Source organism: Vidua chalybeata, chromosome 2 (assembly GCF_026979565.1).
Source record: "Vidua chalybeata isolate OUT-0048 chromosome 2, bVidCha1 merged haplotype, whole genome shotgun sequence".
In the NCBI taxonomy this organism is placed as follows: Eukaryota; Metazoa; Chordata; class Aves; order Passeriformes; family Viduidae; genus Vidua; species Vidua chalybeata.
The window spans coordinates 30,712,844-30,740,753 of NC_071531.1; the positions used below are offsets into that span (position 1 = coordinate 30,712,844).

General features: G+C 43.4%; 1 protein-coding gene across 10 annotated transcripts in view; it reads left to right on the forward strand.

Moving 5' to 3' along the window:
* The first annotated feature begins 24,024 nt into the window (after window positions 1-24,024).
* The window catches only part of REV1 (REV1 DNA directed polymerase), a 70,695-nt gene continuing 66,809 nt past the window's right edge, over window positions 24,025-27,910 (forward strand). For 7 of the 10 annotated variants that reach the window (XR_008429175.1, XR_008429176.1, XR_008429177.1 and 4 more), the window contains exon 1: window positions 24,025-24,262. The gene's annotated coding sequence lies outside the window, so the exon portion shown is untranslated. The remainder of the gene's footprint in view (window positions 24,263-27,910) is intronic. The other 3 variants (XM_053934243.1, XM_053934244.1, XM_053934245.1) reach the window with 1 other exon arrangement.

The following is a 27,910-nucleotide window of genomic DNA, read 5'->3' on the forward strand; positions in this document are numbered from 1 at the left end:
TGGTAGCTAGCCCACTTGGTATGCCTGACTTTCAGGGATGTTTCCTACTTTGGCAGCCCAAGCTACCTTTCCAATGGGATGCTGGAACACAGAGCAAGTAAATCACAGGTTGCATAAAGGGCCTGGCTTTTGCCCCCAAAACCAGCAACAAATACACCAAGGCTCCTTTACTTTTGCAATTTGTGTAGCTTGAATTTCACACACTGCAGCTTGAAGCCCAGCCTTATCCCTACTGCCCTCAAAGAATTCCAGAAGGTCCAAGGAAAACAACAGAATTAGCTGGGGGGAAAGGGGATTTCCTCTGTCTCATGGCATTTAGTCGTTTTTGGGAGCAAATACAATGAACAGCATGAATGATAAGGCACTCAGGTCTCATGTTTCTCATATGTACTAACACAGGGATACTTAACATTTATCTGCCTCATAGGGCTTTATGGAATTAATTAATGTTTGCAAATAACTTTGTATCCTCAGAAGGAAAGTGCTGTTGAAGAGCTATGGAAAAAAATGCTAAGTACACTGGATGAATTTCACCCCTGAGTCCAGAGCTACAAGACCCACAAAATCCTTGAATACTATATAAGCTCTTGGTGTAAGCACCAGAGTGTATAAAACTTGTGTTTAGAGCCAAAGGGTGTCACAGTCTAGGTGAAATTGCCATTCCCAGAGTATCTATGACTTTGATCCTGGCAGAGAGCAAGAATCACAACAGTACATAATGGGACAAACAGCATAGATTAATAAAGTGCTTCATGGCCATCTTTAGAGTTTCAAATCTTTTTATAGTCTTTCAGTCATTTTGCAAAAGAAATTTGTACAAAGTATGTTCCTCAAAACAGCCTAAAGTGTTCAAATAATTTATTAACCCAAATCCAGCTTCACATAAGTTCAAATCAATGGAAATTTTCTTTTAGCATGGTGCATTGCAGAGAAAAGTTGCTTTACAAAACATCTTTTAAAAAAGTCTCTCATGACAAAATATTTGTCTGATTTTGATGCACATTACCAGTAATCAAAGTGGGAAGTCAGAGATTGGTTGGGAACACAATGTTCTCCCACTCTGTGTGCGAGTGACCTTCCCAAATCACACCATTGTTAGACAGTGTCCCCAGGGCAGACTTCCAGCTCTGTTCTGACACATTACCTCTAGAAGTTAGCAATAAAGTACTTCACCAAGGACTGAACATCAGTCAAATCAACAAAATGTTTCTAATGCAGTTCATGTTATTCAGTCAATACTAACAAGTCCTTTCTTAGCAGTAGTTATCCTTTTTTCCTCCACTTGACATTCTTATATATGGAATTTTCACCCTGTCAACAGACATGAAAACATTTCCTGCAGGAACAAGCTAGACATAGATAACATTTACCAAAGGACAGGCCCTTCTTATTCTTTTTCTCACTACCATTTTAGAATATACCTCTATTTTAAAAAATAGTATTTTCCTGCAGTTTAGATTTATCACAGAATCATAGAAGGGTTTGGGTTGGAAGGGACATTGAAGATCATCTAGTTCCAACCCCACTGCAGTGGGCAGGGACACCTTCCACTAGACCAGGTTATTCAAAGCCTCATCCAGTCCGGCCTTGAACACTTCCAGGAATGGGGCATCCCCAGCTTCTCAGAGCAACCTGTTCCTATGTCATACCACACTCAGAGTAAAGAATTTCTTACTTAGATCTAATGTAAATTTACTCTCAGTTGAAAAATGTTTCCCCTTGTCCTGTCACTACAGGCCCTAGTAAAGTCTTTCTCCATCCTTCTTATAAATCCCTGTTTTGTACAGAAAGTCCACAGTCACAGTAAGATCTCCCCAGAACCTGCTCTTCTCCAGGGTGAACCCCAGCCCTCACAGCCTGTCTTCATAGGAGACGTGCCCCATCCCTCTGATCATCTTCACAGCCTCCCCTGAACCTGCTCCAACAGTTCCATGTCCTTCCTGTACTGGAAACACCAGAGTTGGACACTGAACTCCAGGTGGGGTCTCACAACAGCAGAGGAGAGGGGAGAATCACCTCCCTCAACCAGCTGGTCATGCTTTTTTAGCTTTCTGGGTTGCAAGGGCACATGTCTGGCTCATGTTCAGCCTCTCATCCACCAGCACCCCCAGGTCCTTCTCAGCAGGACTGCTCTCAATCAGTACATCCCTCATCTGTATTGATACTGGGGCTTGGACAAACACAGGAACCGGACCATGTAATTGATTTTGATGGGCCTCATGAAGTTCACGTGCGGGTCTTCTCTCTCTCAAGATCCCTGTGGATGTCAAGGTCACTTCCTGCAGTTCTAGACATTTTCTTCCTCAACTCCATCTCCTGTCTTGCGACATGCAGGACAAGGTAGAGTAGAAACTGGTCACAGGAAAAAGGTGAAAGGCAGTGCAGAACTCTCCAAGCAGTTCAGGACCTTCCTGCTTTCTTCTCATTCCCACCCCATCTGTGGGACTGGCATCCACCTTCTCCCATTATTTCTAGCAAGAGAATTCAGTTCCCTCTTGAGGAAGGACAGTGAGTGCTGATGAGTCCATGCACATTTTTTGACATCTCTTCTCCTCAGCAAGGAAAGGCAAATGGGAGGGACCAGTAATATGGGGACCAAGAGCTCTTAGTGCTGGTGACTCAAATACCTTGTGTGAAACAGCAATGGAGCTGGAGGGATGCCAGCAGCATCTCCTGGCCCAATGCCTTGGCCTGATTGTGCTACCAATCCACTTGAGTGAGCTTTGCCACTTCAAGGCCCTGCAGTAGAACCAGCAGGAGCTGGTGGTCTCACCTGTACAATGACCTTCCTTAGGCCATGGAGGATACACAGTCAGCCTCGTAACAATTCACTGGGATTAAATAGGAAAAGAAGGTGGAATGAGATAGAAAAAGGATTCTGATTTAAACACAGAAGTTGGAAATCACCTCATCTTATACTGAAGGTCTAAAATAAACACAATTAATCTCACCCTAGAAATTCTTGTTTGTCTCCACTGGCTAAAAAGAGGTTTTAGGTAAAGAGCTCAGATACAGAGGTGGTATAAATCCCACCCCAGGTTTATAGTCATGCCTGTTGCTGACAGGAATGCCTGATGAAATTGGTAAATATCTCAGGATGCAGTGAGGCAGGATGGGGCTGAGATCATGTTGGGAGGGAGCACATGCGCAGGAAAATAGGTATGTGGTAAATACATTTCTTTCTCAGATGTTTCATGCATATGTTTCAGACTTGGACCACCTCTTGACCAGTCTATAATTTACTAGGTCTAAATCCAAAGTAGATCCTTGAGAATTGAATGTGCACCTTTTTCTATTAAGATTACTGAAATATCAAGAAAATACATTTCACAGTTTACTAAACTATTGTAGGCACTTTTTCCTTATGTTGCCTGGAAGTAGAGATGGCCTCTTTTAAACAAGGAGAAATTTTTTCTGTAGATGTTGAAAGAGATGAGATTGTGAGCCTAAGTGAGGCCAGTATTACTGTCTTTTTTATGGAAATTCAACAGCATTTTTCAATTCATTATGTGAAATTGAATGGGGTCACATGGGGACACACCTAAAGCTTGTGGCCTGCCAGCAGACCAGTAGTCCCACAGCAGCTCCTAGGGCTGGCTTCCCTTGCTGTTGGTGGAGGCAGAAAGAGCAGTGGTGTGTTGGGAGTGCCAGAGCAGCCAGGTCAAGGTGGCCTTGCAGTGCCATTGTCTCTTTTCATGGATGGAAACAGGAGGGCAGGAGCCAAAGCAGAGGAGCCAGGAATTGCTCTCTGGGCAGTGATCCCTGGTACTCCTGTGCAGGGCCATTCTTCCATGCTGACCCTGGGAGATGGAGACAGTAGCCAGAGTAACAAATCATGGCTGCACACACATACTGCTTTTGGCAACTCCCTGCCTTCCTGGGCCTATTATTTATGGGAACCTGGACTGCAGTGGTGCCTGCTGGCCAGTGCCATGTTGCATCCTCCTGCAGGATCCATGGAGTTGCCACCATGCAGAAGTCAAAACCAAACCACACTGTGGATAGGTGAGGGAAACAAATGGGTGGAGAAGGCAGTTCAGGGTGGACAAAATAACAGGAGGCTTGCATGTGTCATTACTTCTCCTACCAGTTGCAACAGTCACAGGGTTCCCTCTCCATTTCCCATGCTGCATGTAGCACCAGTGGCTGAAAAGGCAGTGTGGCAATCCCAGTGTGGGATCAGCTGTCGGCTGGCAGTGCAGACAGCACACGACAAGGTACTGCACATTGCGACTCTTCCCCATCTCCCTTTTCACACAGCGAACTCCTGAGCAAGGTTCCCTGGCCAGGTGAGGTATGCAGAGACCAGAATTATTTTTGTAACAAACCACAGAGGTTCATTTCCATATTTCGTTTAAAGCAAAAAAATGTCAGCAGATTTTTTGTAAAATTATTCAAGTTGAGACGGCTTTGTTTGCAGCTAATAAAATAACGCTCATGTTGCTCTCTGAGGATGTGTCTCTGAGGCCTCCCCCACCCTGCTACAGCAGTTTATCTTTCTGCTGACCATAATCCCACAATATGTCCCCATACAGCAGGCAATATTGTTTACACAGGTTAATAAACGGAGTATTCTGTACAGTAATTTATGCTGTAAAGTATGTACATATATCACAGTAGCAGTCACAAATGCTTTAAACTGCCTTATTTATTAGATTGGCTAGCATTTCCCCCCTTGCTCCAGAATACTTTAAATTATTTTTATCTCTGCATTAGGTATTTTTTTAGTTGCTGCATTTTGACCCAATTATTGAAAAAAAAAAAGTTTTTACAATAAATAAATATCTAAAATTTAAGTAGAAATAGCAAATTCACTGCCCATCCAACTAATATAGCTCTAATTATGGTTACAAAGAAATATGGTATACTCTTATATGTGTATCATAGTGTATGCCAGAAATCATATTCCACTTGTGATCAATACCAACAAGAGCTTTAGTAACTTTCACCTATTTCATTCTTCCATTGTGAGACAAAAATATAATAAACTACTTAATGTAAAATGTCCCCTGTGAGAGCCCTGGTATTATTCCTCCCTCAGGCAAAACTCACATTGGCTTCAGTGGGAGATTTACCTAAGTACAACATAGGGACATTACAAAAACAAATATATGGCGTATAAACAGTACTTGTGCTTTGTAGTCAGTCCTTTCCCCTTTAGTGAGAAACATAGGGTAAATGCTACATCTGTAATGCTCCTCTGTCTCACTCCTTCCCTTCTGCTGTACGAGTAAAAAATTGGGATTTAAAACCAGTTGTATTTGTTCCATTCGCTCAAAAAAAAAATAGAAATATTTTGGGGATCAGTTCCAAACCAAAATAGAAAATAAAAGAAAATGTTGCTTTTATTTCTTTTCATGTTAAATTATGTTACACAATTAAACAGGATAATGCATACAAAGGCAATGGAATTATTAATGACTTGTTTTACTGTTTGGAGATTTTGCTATGTCCACAGTTCATGTAAAACTCATGTAGCACAGTTTCTGGGATGGTGAAAAATCCTACTGTAATGTAACAGAATGAGCCTTAAGGATTTGTAAGAATAAGCACTTTTATATTAAAAAGCAAATATTAATTCATCAGTAATATTACTTTTTTAATGTGACAATAAACCATGAAATCAACATCCTTCTGTCTCAATTATGCCTCATCTGTCTCTTTCTTAAACCTTTTTCCAAGGGAAGCAATTGCCTGGTTTTGTGTCACAGCTTTTGAATCTCATCACAGTCACCTGTGTTCCTGCCTAAGTCACACACCCTCATCCACACTTCCTTCATGGGTGAGCTCATGAAAGCTTCATACAAGGAAGGAGGAAAGGGTCTTTCATTACAGCACATCTCAGTAGCAGGGCACCAGTTTTAACTGGAGTGTCTGGCAGAAAAAAAAAAAGATGCAAAAAAGAGGCAGCTCTCTGGGAAAAGGAGAGCAGTCACTGCTACATTTTAGTGGGCACCAGATAAGCACATCACCAATCTGTACTTTTCTTTATGCAGATGTAGGAAACAAGCCCCTGTACTAAAGACCAGTAACATCTGTAAGTAGTGCCAAAGCCAGCCACGATTTCAGCAGTTGCAGAGCAGCAGTTCACAATTTACAGCCACAATTATAATAAAACCACAAGAAATACAAGCCACTCTCCAACCTGCCTTCCCCTGTCCTCACACACACACACAGTGTTTACCAACTATTTCCCAATTCCTATGGCTTCTTCCCACACAGGATTGCCATCTCTTAGGAGTACTTAAGCCATACTTGGGCTAAAACCTAAATGCTGCTGTTTTAACATAGCTATTTTGCAAGTGGTGGAGTCTTGTGGTTCTTTTCTGCATGATCAATACCTGTGGAGTCAAGGGTTGGACATTTTCATGCTTCTTACTGGGGAAGATGTATTTTCCCAGGCAGCATCTGACAGCCAGGGCAGGTACTGGTGGAATATCTCAGTTTCAGCACAGAAAAAATGACCAAACAATGTTCTGCACTTCGATGAGTCACCACCATACACAAACCTGTGCATTTATTGGACTGTAACCATCACAAGCTGAAGCACAGCTTCACAGCTAAATGGAGAGCTTTGGTCCTGAGGATGGAGAATGGATTTCAGGAAGTGAATATGACTCATGATGGCTGACACATGACATTGCTGCTCCTGATCACTGCCAGGAGACTGCTGCTGGGACAGGAAAGCAGGCAAAGAATGGTCTGCCCAGGCACTGCCTGCAGCATCAAAAGATGGGAGATTGCTTCCCCAGGCACCACCTGCAGCAGCTGAGGATCTGATGAACCACACACAGAGGAACAGTTCCCCATAGCTGTGTTTCCAAGCCCACCAAGGCTCAGAGCGAGCCCAATGCTATCTCCCACACCAGTTCTGATTCAGTCCTAAACACCAGACACAGGTTCATTAACTTCTGCCAGTTAATGGAGCTCCTTGCTTTAGCACTGGTCCTTCCTCTGAACACCTCAGCGCTTGGCTTGTAATTCTGTAAAATATTCAGAATATGCAGAATTTTACCGCCTGACTTGTTCCTCTTAAACTTCCTCTTCTCAGTGTAATTCAAGGTCAGGAAAGAAATTAGGCACCCCTGAGCTAAAGACCTGGAGGGCCCATTACAATGATCTAGTCTTACTTTCCAGGAAAACATAGGCCATAACATTTCATCAAGGGATTTCTTTATGAAAGGCTAATAACTTGATAAGGAGAAGTCTAACCATTTATTAAGGCACCCAGTCTTGATTTAAAGACACAGAGCAATGAAAAGTTTACCGCAGCTCTTCAACTCTTATTTGCTAAAAATTCTGCCCCAGTATTTCACTTTGAATGGTATCAAAGCTAACTGCAATGTCATACGGAAAGAAAAAAAGGAAAAAAAAAAAAGAAAGAAAATTCAAAACCTGAAGATGGCTATGTGTTCTGAAAGGGGAAAAAACAGGGGAACACTTTGCATTTTAGGCAAATTTCTGTTCCTAATTTGAGGAATGTATGCATAGACAGTAGTATTTGCTATTCTGAAATAAATTAGTCTATGATCTTGTTCACGGAACATGCAAGCTCACAAGACAAAACACAAAAGGAAACATTGCAACAAGTCCAGCGGAAATGCAGGCCCTGTCATCATACTTCCACATTTGCATCAAGCTCACATTCACAATAACATGATTCTTACATTTCCTTAATTTAAAAATAGGAACCAGCAGCACATCTCAATGTTCCTTAAAATGAAAGCCAGGACACTCAACTGCCTGGATATGGATTATTAGCTTGAAATCTCCCATCCTATGAGGAATTACAAATAAGTAGAGATATACTGTTACAGTGTCTCCTAGGACCATTATGCGACTCCTGACAAGTGTGAATTTGAACTGATTTGATATTCTGTAGTCATTTTTCAAACACCAGTGTTACAAATCAGCTGTAAGAAGCTAAGCTTATATGTGTCAAGAACTGTGACTTGAGAGCACATATGCCTAATGCAGGTTAAAATAATGGGGAACACAGTCCTATAGATACAGACCTTTCTTTTCCTTTTCCTTTTCTTTTTGTCCTGCTCCCAAGAAAAAAAAAAAATATTAGTCACACATGAATGCTTATGATTTACAAATCCTTGCAGGTAAGCAGGAGAATGAACACTAAGCACAAGCAGTATATCCATTTTGGAAAGCCACTAGGGAAAGTGTACCCGTCTTTAAAAGATTTCCCTGAGAGATATTCCCCAGCCCTGTCACTTCTGTCACGCTTCTCAAAAAGTACCAAAACCAAGCTTTTGCAGCCATGTCTACTTAATGGTTTAGGCTTTGTTAGAAGACACATCATTTCAGGTTCCTGGGATCTGGATGACTTGGATGAACCTTCACTTAAGGGAAGAGCTCCTGAATCCAGGCAGACAGCAGTGCCTAAGCAGGGCAATAATCTCCTCTCCAGTCCTTCTAAATTATCAGTACCTGATGCAGAGCCCCAGACAAGACCTTCCATCCAGCTGGATTAAGAAAAGTACATTGCTACAGGTGTTCCTCAGGGTACCAAGCCAACCTCTTAGGAAACAAGTGAACCAGGCCATAGTTCCAGGTTTGATTTTTGTTACAGGGTTTTCTTTGCAGGCCAATACAGCAGGTTTTTTGTTATGCCTTATCATAAACAAGCCCTCTCTCAGGAAGAGACCCCACTCCGAGCTGCCCATTGGGATCAAGTACTTATTTTAATACTGGTGTTTGAAAAATGAGCACAGAAAATCAAATCAGCAGAAGCCTGTCCCAAGACAGGCTCCACAGTCCCAACACCAGCTACAATACACCCTCTGCCAAGGGCCTTGGGACCTGTTCCATGACACCAAGTGTGGTCCATCTTTATGTCATTCTTATACATCAAACACTAGCAGGAGCTAGCAGGAAAAAATTAACTAGGTTTAATGGTCCTTTAATGTGATTAACAGAATATTAGTTAATGGCATCCTAAACTCACTGATGAACCAGAAAAAAAAAAAAAAGAAAGAAAGAGGAAGATAAGAGTGATAAAAGTTATTTAAACTTAAAGGATACAAAATATAAACAGGGTGTCTGCTTCTGCAAGTGAAGACAAGCTGGTCAGTCTGGATTCAGTGAATTGTTTTTATAGCTCTCTTCGTGATGCTGAATGGACTAAAAGCTTAAAAACAGGTTTAGATGAGGCAGACATAATTTGTTCTTGTTTCATAAGAATATAAATTTTGACTGGGGAGGGATTTAAATATCTAAGCTTAGGTCCTCTAACTAGCTTGAGCTAATAGTGTCTAATCAAAACAAGGTATTCTTTGCTGTGTATGAAGTTGTTTGAGTTAAAACACTGCAAGAGTGGAGGATTTAAGCTTAAACACTGTAAATGAGGTATATGTGACGATTTATTTTGTATTGGCTGCTTTAGATCAGGCTCACAAAAATCATCATCATCATCCAGACACAACCACAAGAAGAGGATAAAGCTGTCCTGTCTGTTTCCAAGCATAAGACGGGGTAAATTGATAGCCACTTCACATGCTTTCATAAAGCTCCTGTAAAAGCATGAATAGGTGCTTTGAAACTATAGAAGGCAGTTGGCATGCTGAAAGCAATCCAAAATTCTCTTTTGATTATACGTTTATCATGCATGCTTTCTGAAAATTTTACACTAAAGAAACAGAAGTGACCCAACTGGGCTTACTTCTTCAGTTCAGCTGTTCTATTCACCTTTCCATTTTCCTTACCAGTGCCAATTTAAAACACGTGGGTCAGGCACAACTGGCTCATAATGAAGAGATGACATTTGGATTACATTGCATTTATGAAAGTATTATTAAAATAAGAAAAAATATTGCACTAGCAGGTGTCTTCCTAATTTTAAGTAGTGTTGCAAATTGTCCACCATCCTCGTTGCCCTCTCTAAAATAACCTGGACAGATCCTAATTCCACTACAGCTCCTTTTTGAGCAAAATTGCAGAATCAAAAGCTTTGTGGATTTCAGCACAAAGTATCCCAACCTCAGCACTGAATCCCTTCAGCAGCATTTTCCCAGATAATATTCTTCAGATTACTCTGGAACATCATTCAGTCAACTTCCAATTCACTCACAACTTCCTACCTGTGAGAATTTATTCATTTCCAAAATTACGTATTAATATGAAAGACACCTTGGTTTATCTAGCCAACACAACAAAATAGCACTGTAGTATGAAGTAGGCTCAAAAAATAAGAAACACAGAAAAAAGTCAATTCCTTTTTCTGCTTCCAGAATGTTTGGAGTTTTAGTTGTAAAAGACAGACAGGGCCCCCATACAAAAACCATGGCCTACAAGAGCTGCATGGGAGAGGCACCTTCAACCAGAACTCTAGGAAAGCTTTCTGCACTGTCATAACAGGACAGGAAGATAATCTATTTAACTGAGATGCAATTTAGTGCCTGGCATCCCTGACAGCCCTGGAGATCACTGTCTAATGCTGCATGAATCATCTGTGACTTTCCAAGGAGCAATTCTCACAAGTAAGAAAGCACAGCCAGAAAATGAGTGCCTCAATACCAGAGCATTTAGCACATACAGGCAAACATGTGTGTAAGGTGAAGTAGTTGTGGTTCTTTTGACATGGAAGACACAAATTTGCTTTAATAGAGCTACAACTCCACGTACCAACCTGGGCTGAGTGGGTTGGAAGGGATACACCTCCTGCTAAATATCAAGGGGAGCTCCACCTTCATTGTGCTGCTTGTGCGTTCAGATCTGGGTACATCTTCCAGGCATAGCATGAATTCCAGATGACCCTGCCTTACTACCCTTCACTGCATCTGGGATGCATTACCAGAAAACTAGACTTTTAGGATGTTCTGAATGACTACAAAGAGGTAACAATAGGAAATCTTTAGATTGGCATGGAAAAGTTCTTACTGTGGAGACAGCATGGACAGTGTGGCAATGCATGTCAAATCTACTAATACATAAAAAGAAAGTCATAAATAGCTTAAGGATGGCATAAAAACAGACAAATAGTAAAAGGAAGTACTGAAAATGCTTTTTCAATTAAGGGTAAGACCTTTCTTCTTAAAGTGGTAGAAAAAAGGGTCTAGGAAGGGGAGATAAGGTCAGGTTATCAGACAATGCAGTCTTCCTGGGTGGCAAGATATCTGCCAAATGAAATGAGACAGCATGAATGTTAGAGATGCCAGAGAGGAGCTGGTTACAGTAATTAAGGTCTGAGGTGCTGAGCTCAGCACCAAATGCCTAAAAAACAGTACAGATGGCTTAACCAAGACATTTGACCAGGGTACAGCTGCAACCCACACAGCTAACATGATATTCAGCTACTCAGTCAGCACTGAATTCTCCTCTGGCATACTATCCTTGCCCCTCCCCAAGCAGAGAAGATCCTGCAGAGACAGAGATCAGAGCGTGAGAATGAGAATGAGTGAGTTGGGGGTCAGAGGGTGTAAAGGTAGAGGCAGAGACTATCACCAGAAGAGATTGAAAGCAATGAGATTTGTTTATCTCAGAAAAGAGGCAGATAGGAAGGCACACAGTAAGATAAAATACCAATACTCTAGAGAAGAAATATCTGACATTTTTCTCTAACTTGCTGCATAACACAAGAATAAAGGAACATTCAATGAAATGAAGACCTCATGCATTCAAAGCCAATCAAATGAAATTCTCTTTCACATAATGTGTAATTGGACAGTGAAAGATATCACCACAGGAAGCACTGAGGTCAAGAACTGTGCAGGATTCAAAGAAGGATTGGATGGCTATATGGATCACAGGAATATCCAGTCAGAACAATTATGCTAAACTTTGGAAAAAGTAAAAAGACATGCTTTCAGAATTTAAGCCAGTACCTGACTACGGGAGAATTAAAATTAGGTTTCTATAAGGGTAGATTATCCCACATCTTTCTCGGAGGTCCTTCTGTCTTTGCAAGAAGTTGATGTTGTTCTCTTTAGACCAGCAATTCAGTCTGCAGTAACAACACCATTTTTATTTTCTCACTTCCACATAAGCTTTAGAAGCACTGAATAGCTTTGTATAGCAGCAATAATGTCAGCAAATTCAAACCCTCCTTTTTTCACTAGTGATACAGCCATGGCACCACCTGCAGTTAATCAGCACAAGGTATTTTTATCTCAATTTCCTTTAGTAGAGTATGACTACAGCTGTGGAGCTGCAGCCTTGTAGACATGGAGCGACAGCATTCGCTACCACCCTCTCCTCACCCCAGAGACAAGCTCAGTCTTGTCAGCTCCTTTTCACTGTCTTGCATTCCCTCTTACAGAAGAGGCAAAACTTGATCAGGACCTGTGCTTAATCCAGTAGCAAGCTCTCTGTTGGGAGGCTTGTGTGCATGAACCTCTAATTTCCTGACAATTACCGCAAATACTCTCTTCTCTGGCCATGGTGCTAAATGGAAGGAGTCCAGGCTTCCTGTCAATGTGCATGCAGTTAATCTGTATGCTCTAAACCATTTCTACCAGCTCCAGGACCTCAGGGCTCAGCAGGATATATAGGCTCCATCCAACTCCTGCTGCAGTGGCAGCAGTTCTGTATTTACACCACAGCACAGGTCAGTAAATTTACTACAAGTGCCTCTCTAATGCCTGCCCAACCATGCACTATTTTCTAGGCATAGATACTTTCCTAGACAGGCATAGGCACCTGAAACCTATTTAATTGCAGTTTTAGTGTTTACATCCCCTTTTGCAGGTATACCTACTTCCAGTTTTTCCCTCCTTCCCTTGCCTGGTAAACTACCTGTTGACCTCAAATTCAGCCTGCTGCTGTCCCAGCTTTTCACAAGTAGCAGCCCAACAATCTCTATCTTAACTAGACCTAAAGGAAGACAGGGCAACATTTACCTTCCCCCTACCGTTTTCTCCTCTTTGGATGTGGTTTGGGGGAACCCACACTCAGTATGGCTCGTGTGCAAAGGTTGTTCATTCTATTAGTAGGCAGATAAGTACAGCTTAGGAATCTGCACTGAATCCAAACAGAATCCAAATGAAAACAAACCCTGAAACCCTGGGGAGGGATTCTTCCCTCAAATTATTTTCCGTTTATCTGTGTCTTTATTTGTCCTCCTGCTTGTTCTACAGAACACCTCCATGTACTCTAATTGTGCATCATTCACTTGACTGAATTATGTGTTCTTGAAGCTGTATTTCACTATAGCCAACTCCATGGAGTCAGAAGGTAGCTGTCCTTTTGTTGTGCAGCAGTTTGTGAAGTTTCTGCTCTCTACTCAGTACCACTTCCTTAATTTTTATAATCTTGTATTACTACAAGAATTTTCTGGTATCTGTACTTACCATTAAATGACAAATTTTAAAATCTCTTTAAGGTCTCTTTGACCCCTCAGAATGAGCCTCCTAACTTTGCCTCAGAACTGAAATCATCGAAACCATTAAGAATTTAGTTGCTTTATAATGCACCTTTCTCCAAACATAACCTTCCTGAGACAGTGACCCGTGCTCCATGCTGTAGTCTGGGGCCTAATAACCATTTTCCAGGGGACTGTATTGCATCTTTGGTGGTGCATTATGGCTCACTGTTCCATCGGTCTAGTGTCTTGTTTGCCTTTTTTATTGCAGCTGTGCACTGAAGTGACGTTTCCTATGTGTTTTTTTTCCACAGTAACCCCCTTTTCTCTCTGATCAGTGTGTTGAATGTAACACCCATTCCCTACATTTGCTCTTTGTTCCCCAACTAATTACTTTTCATTTTCTACACCAAGCAGCATTTGCCATCTGCTGGCTCATCAACTAAATGATCCAAATCCCTTTTGAATCCACTTGCATTGTTCCTTATCACTTCTCTGTGCCTCCAGTTTTACCATCCAATCAGTGGAGATTCCTTGCACACAGTGCTCAGCTGAGGCACAGTGGCAGAGAAATGGGAAACCACATGATCTTCTCACACCTAGGGCACAGCATCCTGCCTGCATTTGCCACTTGCTGCATTCATATAAGAAAGAAGGGTTCCCTTTGGAAAAAATTAGGGTCACATATGTTTCAGCCTGCTTGAGATAAAGGATGCTTGAAGCCCAAGCCCTGAGCTGGAGGACAGCTCAAGGAGCAAGGCAGTCTCTTCCACCAGGGATCCCAAGATGGGATGCAGCTTTCAGAGACCTCATCTGGTGTGCCCACACCAAGATACAGCATGTACTCCACTGCACACCTCACAGATCCCATAATGTGTCCTGGAAGAGGCACATTCCACATCTCCTCACACTGTGTCCTTTTTGTGTGTGCATGGGTCTTCACATGGGGAAAGGGGAAAAGGAAAGATGAACACAGAAACAAGATGAGATTTCACTCCTATATAAACCAGCACCATCATAGCCCTACAGACAAAGGTATCCATTTCCCCTCAGCCCAACAGGGCATTTTGTGAAAATCCAGCACAAAGATCTAATTGGGTGACCCAATTGTGGCCTTATGGTACCTGAAAGGAGAATACAAAGAGACAGACAGAGACTATTTGCAGGGGCATGTAGTGACAGAACAAGGGGGAATGACTTCAAACTGAAAGACAGTAGGTTTAGATCAAATACTAGGAATAAATTCATTACTGTGGGGGTGGAGAGGCATTGGGACAGGTTGTCCAGAAAAGCTGTAGATGTCCCATTGCTGGAAGCGCTCAAGACAGTTAGATGAGGGGCTGAGCAACCTGGTCTAGTGGAAGATGTTCCTGCCCATGGCAAGGAGGTTGGTACTAGATGATCTTTAAGGTCCCTTCCAACCCAGGCCATTCTATGATGATTTTATGAACTTGTTCTGAGATAGCTCAGGAAATGTCCAGTGTGTGGAAGGCCAGATGTATGTGTAAGAATCAGGGGTCAGCTGGGGACACACAATTTTTTCCAGGCTCTGAGAACCAGAATAGTGTGGGCTAAGCACTGATGCTTTTAAAACAGGGTTTATGGGCAGGCTTATGCTGCGCTGAAGCATGTGCCACACAGCATTCTCTTGGAAAGTCTTTTCTGTCTCAGCAATAGGAAGCCTGACTTGCTGGTCTGTTGCCTTTGCCTTATTTTGTTTGTCATTTAAGGAAAAAAAAGTCTTGGATCACCCAGAATGAGCAATCTTTGGGATTATTTTTTTGGTCTTCCCTTGAAAGCATTGCACACACTTGATGCATTAGCAGTTGCCTATCCAAGCTACATTCAGGTAAGAGAACTAGACAATCTGTGCATTGCTTGCAAATTTTCTAATAATTTATTTATGTGGAAAATGACCACAGAATGGTTCATTCAGAAAGTTACCATTTTGCAGCTGTTTTAGGGTCCACATGTAAAATGATCTATTTATTTCTTTACAGTTCATTGATTTTCTGAATCCCAAGTTCAGAAAGACCAAGCTTGATTTCAAACATTTGCTGCTCCCATTCATAGCGTTTTTACATGATGATTTGAGTTAGGACTGCAAAACATAGATAAATCTTTAATAAGCTATGAATGTCACAGGAAATCATTTGTGCTATGCCTTTCTCGGGCAGGCAATCAGCATAACCAGCCAAACTAGCTTGTCCTTGGCTGTGATTGGAGATATTACTTCTTATTCCCAATTTTTCATGTTTAAAATCAGTTGGAGTTCTAGATGCTTGGCATTTTTGAAAAACAATTTTTAACTCTAATTGAGCATGGAAAATTAGCATTTATTCCTTACTACACTCACATCCTCTGTTCTGCTACAACAGTGCAGTAGGAAAGAAAGATTTTTGTTAATTCATGGCATTCTTTATTAATATGTAAATCAGAGGAATTCATCACAGTCATGAGTGGAAAGATTTTTCATAGTCTTCCTTTTAGTCTTAGGTCTCTAATAAAAGAATGAAGCTCTAAGCTGAATTTCACTTAGATTCATGTCTGAAGAGTTAGCATTCTGGGAGAACAGTGACAGCCAATATTCAGCATTTTTAAACAGCAAAACTGCTGCAAGCTGGTTTAGACCCGTTCCTGTACATCACAGCTGTATCATTTGTGGAGCTCACAGCCTCACAGAGCTGCCTGGAATTCAGGAGTGTGATTGGACCATGCATCTCTAGGATTATTCGATTGACTGGAACTTCTCAAAACCTTCTCTACCATAACATTTAGACCCCACCTGGCATCTCATTCTTGGCTTCCCTTCTGGCAAATTTACATACAATGAAAATAGGACAGGGATCTTGCAAAGAGGGAAGGATTCCAATGTTCCCTCAATGACAGTAAAATTTGCTCTGTGACATAATATGAAGCTATTGAAATTCTCTCCAAAAACCCTGCAGAGGCCTCTGTCTACATGCAACCCAACTAAACAAAAAAACCCCAAACCTGGATTGACTAGTTTCCTCCTCTGGCTCACAAACATCCTCTGGATATTTTTGTACCTCTAGCCTCAGCACAGATTTTTTTTTTTTGTTTTCTACTACTGTCATGGTTGTAACACTCATGCCATTTAATCCTTGCTGACATACTGTCCTCTTTTTTTCCCATTTTACTATCCACATTCTACTTGTTTATCACTTCCTTTAGTGTTGTGGTAATTCTGACTCTCTCTGGGACTCCACACTGGGCTGAGAGCCAGCATAGGCCAGATCCATTCAAGAAGCTGTTTTCTCACGAGCTGTCAGTTTCTCTGTACCTCAGAACAGCCAAAGGATAAAGTGTTAAGAAGACTGTGATGCATAGCAGAGAAGTGAGAAGAATATGAAAGACTGACTTTTGTGACTAACATTCATCTTAGCTAATATCAAACATTCCAAACCCTAGACATTTACATATGAGCTTGTCACCCTAGAGTCTGTATAGTCAGGTACATTCAAGGCTTGCTCAGCTGTGGGTATCTAAATTAGGAGAAATTAATTCAATCCTTTACTTTGGGTTCAAATTGCATCTTCTGTATCAGCATTCACTAAATCCACTACATCCACTTCACTGATGCCAATACTATTTTTCAATACTTACATTCTTAAAAATAACACAAGCCATAACATGAAAAAGTATGCCAGAGTACAGGTCTGTATTCCAAAGTACCTCAGGATCTTTTCTGCCTGTTAACTGCAAGTAGCAACAGAATCTGTAATTTGTTTGGTGTTCACTGTTATTCAGGAACCCTGAGAGACAGAACAAATACAATGACTCCATTTCCACCATGGAGAAGCTGAGCTCTCCTATGGCTTTAGAGAGAAAGAACCCCAACAATAATTCCTTGCCCTCTGTGCAGAGAGAAGAGACTATGTAAGCCTGTTTGAATGTTGTGAATGGCATCCATTAAATCTCTAATCACAATACCCACCAAAAAAAAAAAAAATTAAAAAAAAAAATCTTGACCGGAAGTAAAATATGTGGACTTCCATACAACTGAGATCTCAAAAGATTCTGAGGAGGAGGAAAACACTGGCTCCAAGCAGAAAAAGGGAAAAGAACTGGAGGTAACTGGCCTCATAAGAGAAATATCCTTCCCCTTCCTAGAGTTCACAGCAGAAAACAAACATTTCAGAGAGTAAGAACTCTCCTCCTATGCAACTTGTAAACAGGTCAGCAAGGGGCCTTGCAAAGTCCTGCAGTCAGCAGGGAGTCCATCTGCTGGGTCACTGTCACGAGAGATCCATGTCTCTGGATAGGGAGAAACAGAGCAGTTAGGTGAAAGACACAGCTTTAGGCTTCTTTATATTATTGTGATCCAATATGCCTACCCAGGGTTTTGTTGTTGGTTTGAGGTTTCTTCCAGTTGTCTAACAGTGACTTTGTTGTTTTGAATAGACTGTCCTATGCTGTAGCAAGCAACTGCCTTAGGCAGAACCCTGTACAAACATCTGTGTCCAACAATGCTCCAAGCTCAGCTGGGAACAACCAAGAAACTGTAGGAACAACAGCAAATAAGATCAAGGACGCCAACTTCTCTTTGAAATAGAGAGGCAAAACTTGTAATCAGTTTTGTAATTAGTGAGTATTAGCCTAGGAAGACTATGAAAATAAAAGGCCAACAAAATAAAGGTACACATTATATCTATATATGCATAGTATACTCTTAATATCTTTGAGTATTGAGCCCCAGTTTCAGATTCATTAAAAATGGGGCTGCAGGTGGCAATCCAATCATGTATTTTTGCTCTTCACACAAGCAATTTTGCATGGAGGGAACTGCTGAAATGGAGATACCAAAGCACTATTGAGATGATGTAGAAATCTTTGCAGATGTGCAATTTTCAACTAAAATAAATTCTACTGCAGTGTCCTAAACTGCTTCAGCACAAATTAGCCAAAATAAAACTTATTTTTATGAATTCTTCCCAGTTGCAAGGGCAGATGCAGCCCTGATGTATGACTGGAGGAGGATTCTTCACCATTCAGCTGTGCCCACAGGGTCTGCATCAGCAGAGTGTTGCACCCACCAATGGTAATGAGCAAGAGGAAGACAGAACAAAGAGATCTTTAGACTCTTCAGTAAATCAACACTTTGTGTAAAATAGGCCTGATGCATTGCTTCATTCTGGGCACTAGTGCACCTCTCCGAAATGACTCCTGGGGGATAAAGTAGGTTCGTAAAATAAAGCCATGAGAACAGGCCCACGTGCCAGTATAGTAAACACGGTGTCCGACCAGCGGGAAGAATGATGCGCAGAACTCAAATTATTTCAGAAGGCTAATTAATTACTTTATTATACTATATTATACTATAACTTTATTACACTATATTACACTAATAAGAACTATCACTATCTAGAAAAACTCATGACTCTCTGCCCGAGAGTCCCAACACAGCTGTGACCTAATTGGTCAATCAATCCAAAACACCATCACCAGAATCCAATCAAGCAATCACCTTGGTTAAACAATCTCCATAATACATTCCACATGAACACAAACACAGGAGCAGCAAATGAGATAAGAATTGTTTTGATCCTCTCTTCTCTGGTTCTCTCACAGCTATACTCAGGAGAAATCCTGAGAAAGCTAAGTCTCTCTCTGTTGAGAGGGTATGTGAATACCACATGCCAGCATGTTTTACTTGTCTTAGCTGGGCAGTTTGAAGATGTGAGACAAATATCGGTTGGTGACACCTTTCCCTTCCACCATTGGTCCTGTAATCTGCAGTAGTAACACAACAACCATATTGCTCCATCATTAGTAAAATGCCTGAAGCTAAGGTTGGCTCTGATTCTTTCCAACAGCGTTTCCAGGTTTGTTTGTTTTTCATAATTGCTTTGTTTCCCACAATTTTTTACCTAGGTCTTTATTCTTGCCTTGAGAATGCCTTCTGTGCAAAGAGCCTCACAGCCACCTCCCCTAATGCCAGGCCCAAACATAGACTGCTGCTCTCTGCAAGTTTTGATTTTATGTTATTTTATCCTTTCAGGACTGTTCTTAGTTACATGCTGAGAAAAATGTTGGGGGGGCGGGGGGGGGAGGGAAGGGGGGAACAGGTTGTTTGCAAGTGTAGATTACCCTGCAGAGGTCTGGCAGGTTTTTCTTATTTGTTTGGGGTTTTTTTCTGGGATGTTTAAAAATCATACCAGTGGAACAGGGATGTACTAATTAATCATAATTGTAATAAAACATCTATTCCACTTCAAAATATCTGACTGCACTGTGGCTTAGGAGCTAAAAAAAATAGGCATCGTGATTAAAAGGTAGGTGTAGGCAGTGATATGCAGTATATTAATGCTACAACCAAATGCTACAGATGAGCTTTTACAACAGCAGTTTCACTGGTTAACATGAAACAATAGTGCTCGGCCAGGAAACGCCTGCAATAATCCTGCAGCTTTTACATGTCAATATTTAGGGCATTACTACAGCAGGCTGTGTTACTACAGCATTGCAGGAGTTGTGAAATGTGTCTGTCGTTCATAATTACCTCGGCCCTGCGAGAGACGTGCGAAACTAGGGACGAGCACGCTTCCCGTCCCTCCGGCTCTGCGGCCGGCTCTGAGGGGCGGGAGGACGGCGGCGCTGTCGGCGGGGCTCTCCGGATGGCGGCCCGAGGGCAGAGGTGCCGGGCGGGGCGGGCTGTGCCCGCAATGCAGCACCGCCTCGCCGGCAGCCGCTGCCGCCGCCCCGGGCGCACAGGCAGCCGCGCTCCCCGCTGCCACCCGGGACACGGCTGCCCGGGGCCATCCCCAGCCCGGGGCTGCGCTGGCCGCGCCGATCCCTGATCCCGGCTGGCTGCCGCAGGGGGTGCGTGTGTAACACGTGTCTGCGCGGAGAACAGCACCGCACTGACGGCCACAGCCTGAGCCACTCGCGGGCAGCCGCGCTGGCTGTGCCGGGGATAAGAGACATCGCTACTGAAACAGCCTTCTGTGCCTTGGGCGGAGACAAACACCTGAATTAATTACAAGGCTGAACCTGTTGGTATGAAAGGGTCCAGAGACAGAGATGGATTCAGTGTCCCCTATTCTCATCCCTGTGCTGCCCGAATAAAAATCACCTCCGAATTTGCGGCTGAGAACCGAACCTGAGTTGAACCCACCCAGAGTGAATTTGACACAGGTGATCCAAGAGTTCCTGAACCAGAACTACAGAGTGAGAAGTAAGGACCTTTCTCCCATATAACAAGGAAAAAGTCCACTGCTGCTATTCTCAATTGTTTATTTGTCTGTCACGACTGCTGCTTACAGCAGCTGCAGGCCAGTGACTGCCATGGTAAAGCGGTGAGCAGCAACTGGTTGTCAGTTTCACCTTATGGACCCTCTCTGGAAGTGGATGAAGATGGCAAAGACATCTTCTACTGTACAATTCTGCTATACAACGCTATGCTCTGGTAGAGCCAAGCAATTGGAAGTGCTCTGCCTTTTAAACATAACTACCTAGAGACCAGCAAAACAGCAAGCAATGGCATAGCCCAAGTTTTCTTCTTCCTCTGTGGAATGGCAGAAGATTGGCGCTCTGTTGGCCCTTGCATTGGTGTGTAGTTGACAGGCCAACTTCGCCCTGGGAAACACGTGAGGCTAGAAAGAATAGACAGAAATATCAGCATGGGGAGGGATCTTCCCTTGGTGGCTTTACGTGCTCTTTCTGACAGTATGAGATGGAAAGATATCACAACAGAAACTGTCAGAGGCCATAGCAGCCACAATCACTGCTTGGTAACGCCTCCTATATTAGGCTGCAAGTAGCATGGCCCTGAGCCTCTCGAGTTTCACCTGGAAATGCCTTTGTGCTGAAGTTACTGAAATTACATCAGACATACTTTCTGTAAACTGGGGCAGATTTTGACTCAGAAAGTGAGATTCATAGGTAACAGCTGCTCAACAATAACACCTCATTGAGATGCCCCAGCTGAAACCTCAGTCCCACTGAACACCTAGTGCCTCTCTCCCCAACCTCAGATTTTATTCCAAACTCAATGAAGACAGCAAGAATGCTTTTACTGAAGTCAGCAGGCTTGAACCAGGCTTCACCCTGTAAATATTTACCAATGACTAAGCAATAAACCCAATTCCCAGTCTGGCTACTATAACCTAAGATGTTTCTCTGTCAGTTCAGGAGCTTGCAGGTGAAGATGAGTTATACAGCGTGAGGGCGTTAGAAGATAACTCACTACTTTTCTTTTTTGGCCCATTTCCTAGACATTCCCTATTTTTATCCTCTTTTTAACATTAATTCTGTTTTATGTTTCTTCCTAAACTAATATTGGCCTATTTTAACTAACTGTATCTATTCTTTGCTCAAAGTATAGAATGGCTATTTCAGGTTTTTGCACTGGTAACTCTTACCCCAGCTATATTTCACAAAACAAAATAGCTGTCCCCACATGCCTCTCTAAATAATTGTTGGTTCCTCTTATAATTTGCTTATATGTCAGTTTCTATTTAAAAATAAAATACAATCATTGACTAACCATTTTAAAGCTGTTCTTGCTAACTTAAATTAATCCCTATTCCACTTGTCTTTCTGCCTTTCTGCTCCACAACTGCCCCCTAGAGAAATAGCTCTGTAAGAAAAAAATAATGCACATATCCAGTCATGCAATACTTTTAACAGTTAGTTTACTTCAGACTGTCAAGGACTGGGATTGGTAGAGTCACTTCCTGGCAAAACTGGAAAATGCTGGCCCAGTGAAATGGATATATTCTAGATAACATATATTTTTTAAACAGTACGTTTCAGATTTTTTTTTCAGGTAGTATAATTGCTGATAAAAATTAGACTGAAAGCAGCCAGTCACAATGTCTCCAAATTTGACATAAAGCTGCTTAAAACTCTAGTTAGTGCTTCCCTCTGGCAGGGAACACCCATATTGTAAAGACAAGTTTCATTAAAATACTGAGCAAAAGTCAAATATTTGGGTTTTTCTCATGAAGGTGCTAAGAGTTGAGCTATAAATATTTCTCAAAGTGGAATGCAGCAACCATTCTGGCTAAAATAGCTGATGCTCAGCTTGAGAGACACAGACCTGAACTTGAGTTTTCCTTATCCTGCATGGATATCTTGAGTAGTGTGTAACTAGATGGGGGTGAAAGGCTGGACATTCATTAAGTTTTTTATGTTATCATGCAAAGTAGAGAAAAAAATTGAAATTGTAACATTTTTTTCACAGAACAGGATAACTGTGGCTACGCAGATGGAGAAAAGAAAATTCCCCATAAGCCCTCGTCTTACAGTGACAGCTTTATCCCTGGAACTAAATCCATATGGGTCTGAGTCCATCTGACTGGTGTGGTTATAACCAAATTGGAGTTTTGCCTAGTATCACTGGGGACTCATAGCAGATCTGTTCATGTGGACACAATTGTAGGACTGGGACTATTTGCTATTTATATAACAAATTCTATATACCAGAATCAGAAGAAGTCAATAGTCATTTTTATGTAAATTGCATAAAGTAGCACAATTAATAAGACTGGTGTTTCTAGGGATTTCTCTCTTAGTTCCCCTACATTCCCATACCACTATTACACCTGCTTTCCTATACAAGAATCTCCACATACCCTATGATGGCCCCACAATTGGCCATCCGTTCTTCCCAGCCTCCCCATGGATACACTTCAGAGTATCCCCGGTGTACTGAAAGGAGGTTGTAGCCAGGTGGGGGTTCACTCTCTTCTTCCAGGCAACTACTGACAGGACAAGGTGTGCCAGGGTAGGTCTGGGTTGGACATCAGGGGGAATTTCTTAATGGAAAGACTTGTTAAATATTGGAATGGGCTGCCCAGGGAGGTGGTGGAGTCATCATCACTGGAGGCGTTCAAGAAATAACTGGATGTGGCACATAATGCTGTGGTTTAGTTGACAAGGTGGTAACTGGCTAAAGGTTGGACTTGACAATCTTGGAAGTCTTTGCCAATCTAAAAGATTCTGTGATTCTGCAATTAAAAATGCAGAATCACATGGGAAGAGCCAGTGGGTGTTATTCCTGTATCCAGCACGTGAGTGGAACAAGCAGGCCCTTCTTCTGTGGGGGAAAGCCCTTCTACAGCGAGGGTGGCGAGGCCTGAACCTGGCTCAGCTCCAGTCCATCCAGGAGGACCCAGCCTGGCCAGGGACAGGGCTGGGCGGTGACCCGGCTCCCGGGTCCCAGTCCCGCTGGGCGCAGCGGGGGCGAGCACCGCCACAACCCCACTCGGGCCTCCCCCACCCGCTTTCTGGCCGCAGGGCGGTCCCCGGGCGCGGGAGCTCCGGGCTGCGCTGGGCTCGGCAATCCCCGGTGCCGGCCGCCGCTCCCGTCCCGCTACCGAATCCCCGCCTGCCCGTGCTTGCGGGGCGCCCGTCGGGCCGCCAGGGGGCGCCGCCGCCCCGCGCCCGCCGCAGCCCGTCCGCGCGACTGGAGTGGCGCGCGAGCTCTCGCGCCGCGCCCCGCCCCGCCCCTCCCCGCCGTCACGTGCCGCCGCGCGAGCGCCCCCGCCGCCGCCAGGCGCTTCTCTCCCTGCGGGCGTGCCGCTAGGGGGCGCCGCGGCCCAGGGGCCCTGCCCGGGCCGGCGCGCGCCGTTTGTTGACCGCGCGGCGGCGGCGGGTTGGTGGCGCGAGACTCTCCCGTGACGCGCTCGCGGGAAGGGAAGGGAAGGGAAGGGGGTGGGGGTGGAGGAGGGGCCGTGCCGGGGACACCGAGCGAGGTGCGGGGAGAGGGAGGGAGGGAGAGAGGGAGAGAGAGCGGCCGGCGCTGGGGTGGAGGAGGAGGAAGAAGGCGGGCAGGAGGCGGCGGTTGCGTGCGTCCGTCCGTGCCGGAGGGGGAGCCGCGATGTGAAGCCCCACAGACACACACCACGCACACACACACGCACGGCCCGGCAGGGCAGGAGGCAGCGGCGGCGCTCCCGGGAATGTGTGTCTGGGACGCGGCAGAAGGTGAGCGGTGGCAGAGCGGGCTCTTCCCCCCCGACGGCGCGGCGGACCCACGGCGGGAGGGACGTGCGGAGGGTGGCTCGGGGACGGGGAGAAGGAAGGCACGGAGGAAGGGAGGGGAGCGGGAGGCAGACGCGGGGCCCGCAGCCGCTGCCCTGCCTCCCAGCCCCTCCCTGGGCCCGCGGCCTGGGCCTTCCCGTTCTCTTCCCGGCGCGGGAACGGGGGGAAGGGAAGGGAAAGGGGAACGGCGCGCGGCGTTATGTAACCGGCGCGTGGGGGCCTCGGCTGCCCGCGCGGGAGGGCGGAGGGGGGACACGGGGACAGACCCCGTGCGCGCCCGCGAGGCGCCGCGGGGGCGCGCCAGGTGTGCGCGTGTCCGGGTCACCCGCCCCTCCCCGCACCTGTGCGTCTGTCTTGTCTGTCTGTCTTGTCTGTGCGTCTGTATCTGTGTTTGTCACATGGGGCCTGCGCTGTAGACACAACACGGGTCCCCCGGGCAGAGCTGGGGAGAGCGAGGCTGTGCCACAGCTTTCTGCCAGCGCGGAGGGGTCACTGCAGGGAAATAGGTTGGAGGGGGAGGAGAGGGGAAGCCCGAGCCCTGGCGCGGCCGTGCCCTCTGGAACGCTCCCCGCGCTGTAGCGGCGTGAATCTTGTCTGCGGTTTCCCGTAGTGCTTGTCACAAGTTGTATTTGCTGAGCAATAGTGCTGGGTATAACTGGTGTGCTGAAGGGAAGAGGGAGGACCTGTGCTTGATGAGTAAGCCCGTGCTTACCAACACTGAGGGACAGATGTGTACATCTTGACCCTTTCCCCGACTGATTTTGATGCTTTTTGCTATACAGTTACCATTGACTTGACCTGTGATACTGAGCTAAAAGCCCCTGATGGGAAATGGGCTGTAATGGCACGTTAACCTTAAGAAGGAAGAGGAACATAGTATCACCAGCACGTTTGTTTTTGTGGTTTTTTTTTTTATTTGTTTTTTTTTGTTTGTTTGTTTGTTTTGTTTTGTTGGTTTTTTTTTTTTTTGGTAGAAAGTCTGTGTGTTTGTGCTGTAATATTCCATTATTTCTGATGCTTTAAAATTAAGGTTACAGTCTTCAGAATGACACGGCTGTGAATATTCTGATTGTGTTAATAATTGTCTTAATGAAAAGATGAGCTGATGTTTGTTATCCATCTTGATCTAAAATCCAGGTTCTACCTGGATTTGCCACCAAAATCCAAAGAACCAAAACCAGGGGACTTCAATTTTATAATCTGAATTCTTTATTCATTTAGATGCAATTGTTGCTCAAATAGAACTGTTTTGAACAGTTACCTAATAACCATTAGTTGCAAGAAGTTACAGCTAAAATTTGTTTCTGTAATAGTCCTGTCTTACCAAGGTTTATGACATTTAACACAAATTAAATCCAAGATCAGACAGAAACCCAAATCTCTGACAAATTCTGTGCCATCTTGCCTCAAGCATGTAGTTATTACCCATTCCCACCATACTGGTCTTTCATTCAGTCCATTTCTTCTGCTGGATAATGTACCAAATCCCTGTTAGTAAATAATCCCAAGCTGTCACACTGGAGGTCACTGGTAGGACAGTGTTAGTAGAGGCACAGAGCAGACACCTGCCTTGTGACTCACTGATGTTTAACTTCTTGAAGAAAGATTATTTTAAAAGCAAAGTGCTAACAGGAACAATTAGTATATTTCAAGCCTCAACTGTAAAGTGGTGGTACATTTTTTTCCGTGTACAATATGTGTTTTTTCAGTACATTATTTAGTAATGAGCCCTACAAACCTAGGACCAGTCCATCTTTCTGAATAGTACATACATTCTGGTACAGCCTGTTCTGGTGCAGTGATAGTGATTGTAACAGAGTGCCAATTTTCATTAGTTGTTTCTGATCCCTTGACCCACATGACTTCTTGGAAGAATTTTTATGGCAAATTTTCAATCTTTCTACCATCCCTTTCCTTTACTAGAGAGATTAAAAAAAAAAGTAGGAATTAAATCTGGCTTTGAATAGGTAGAAAAAAATTAATGTGATTACACAGACTTTTTTTTTAATAACCGAGGACAAGCAGGAAAAAAATAACTGGCCTGACCCTGCCATGTATTTTCCACATTTAATTTGTTAGCTATTGTTTATTTCATAGAGAATGGGGTATTTTTTAATTCAGCGTTTTTCTCTTTTAATTAAAGGGGTATATTATTATCACTGAGATCTCTGTCAGCTCTTAGGAGGTTTGCCTGATGTATATATAACAAGGGAGCTAAATATCCAAATGTTGAAACCCTGCATCAAGAATGCAATGTAGATTAATTTGGTGATAGTGCCATGTGTTTACCTAAGCATAGCAAAATGAGGAAAAAATTGGAAACAAATAGAAATGAGAGTGGCCATGGCATTACAAAGAAGAGTTGGAAGTAAGAGAGCAAACCTTAAGTGGATGCAAAAAATCATGAGGAATTCTTAGACATGTGTCATACAGTATGCTTGTGGAAGTGTCTTTATCTAACAGATAGGTATTTGTAGTGCTCTGCTCCGAGAGCAGCTTTTTGCTCTGTTGTGGAAACCAGACAGCATTTAATTGGACACACAAATGTTTTTAGGGAAAACATGTGTCTGTGATCCCCTCACTCTGTATTTCACGTGGAATATCTGGTGCTCATAAGATAGAAGTCAGAATTAGGAAAGGCTTCTTTCTCAGTGCTCAGCAGAAGACAGATGAGCATTCAGAACAGCCCTGAATTCTGGGCTGTAATGATAACTTCCATTCCTGTGGCTTTTATTTCAAAATCGACTTAAGGACTGCTGCTATTGTAGCTAAGGAATCTGTGACCATGCAATTTCCCTAGGAGATACTTTTAGTTTGGTATACCCATAGCAAGGATTGTATATTCCGTATTCCTTGCTTTAAATTCCTAGGCAAACTATGGTCCCTGAATTTCAGAGTTAGCTCTTGGGTAAAGCAACTCCTTTCCTATCTCAAGGTTTCAGGTTTCCTAGTTGGTATTCTACCTATTTGGTAGTGCAGAAACTGGTGATTTGAAATTCAGTTACTTGCAGAAGTAAAGCTTAGCCATTCTGTGGTTAACTCTTCTGTTCGTTTTGCTTTTCCATTCCCAGCGATATATAAATACTTTATCCAAGTCCCAGTGTAATGGAATTCTTGGTGTTAACCTCCTTATTTGCTTTGCCTCAATTAATGCACATCTCTTCAGTGTCTTGATTTATGAAAGTAAATAACCCTGGAAGAGAGAAAGGTGGTTTCTCTTAGGCGAAGACACTGCTCAGGTACCTTGCAGAGCCATTCTTGCAAATGCAGGTGGATTGGTTTGAATGCCAAAGCAAGAAAGCAGTGCAGAAGCTGTGCAGGGTAGGGTCAAGAAATAATCTAAGGTTTTTCCATATTAACATAGAGACTGGCAGTCTCTGGTAAGGTGCTGTATGTGATGTATTTTGGCAGAATCCTGGGGACTGTTGATAGTATGTTTTGTCAGGTTCTAGTTGTCAGTGAATATCCAAAGTAAAATAAAGTTCTGTCTTCCATGTTCATGATTTCACCTCTTTGAGCTGACTCACATCAGGTGTTTGTTCAGGGCATGATGAGTTAGCATCTTGAACAAATGGTTGTGCTCCACTGAGG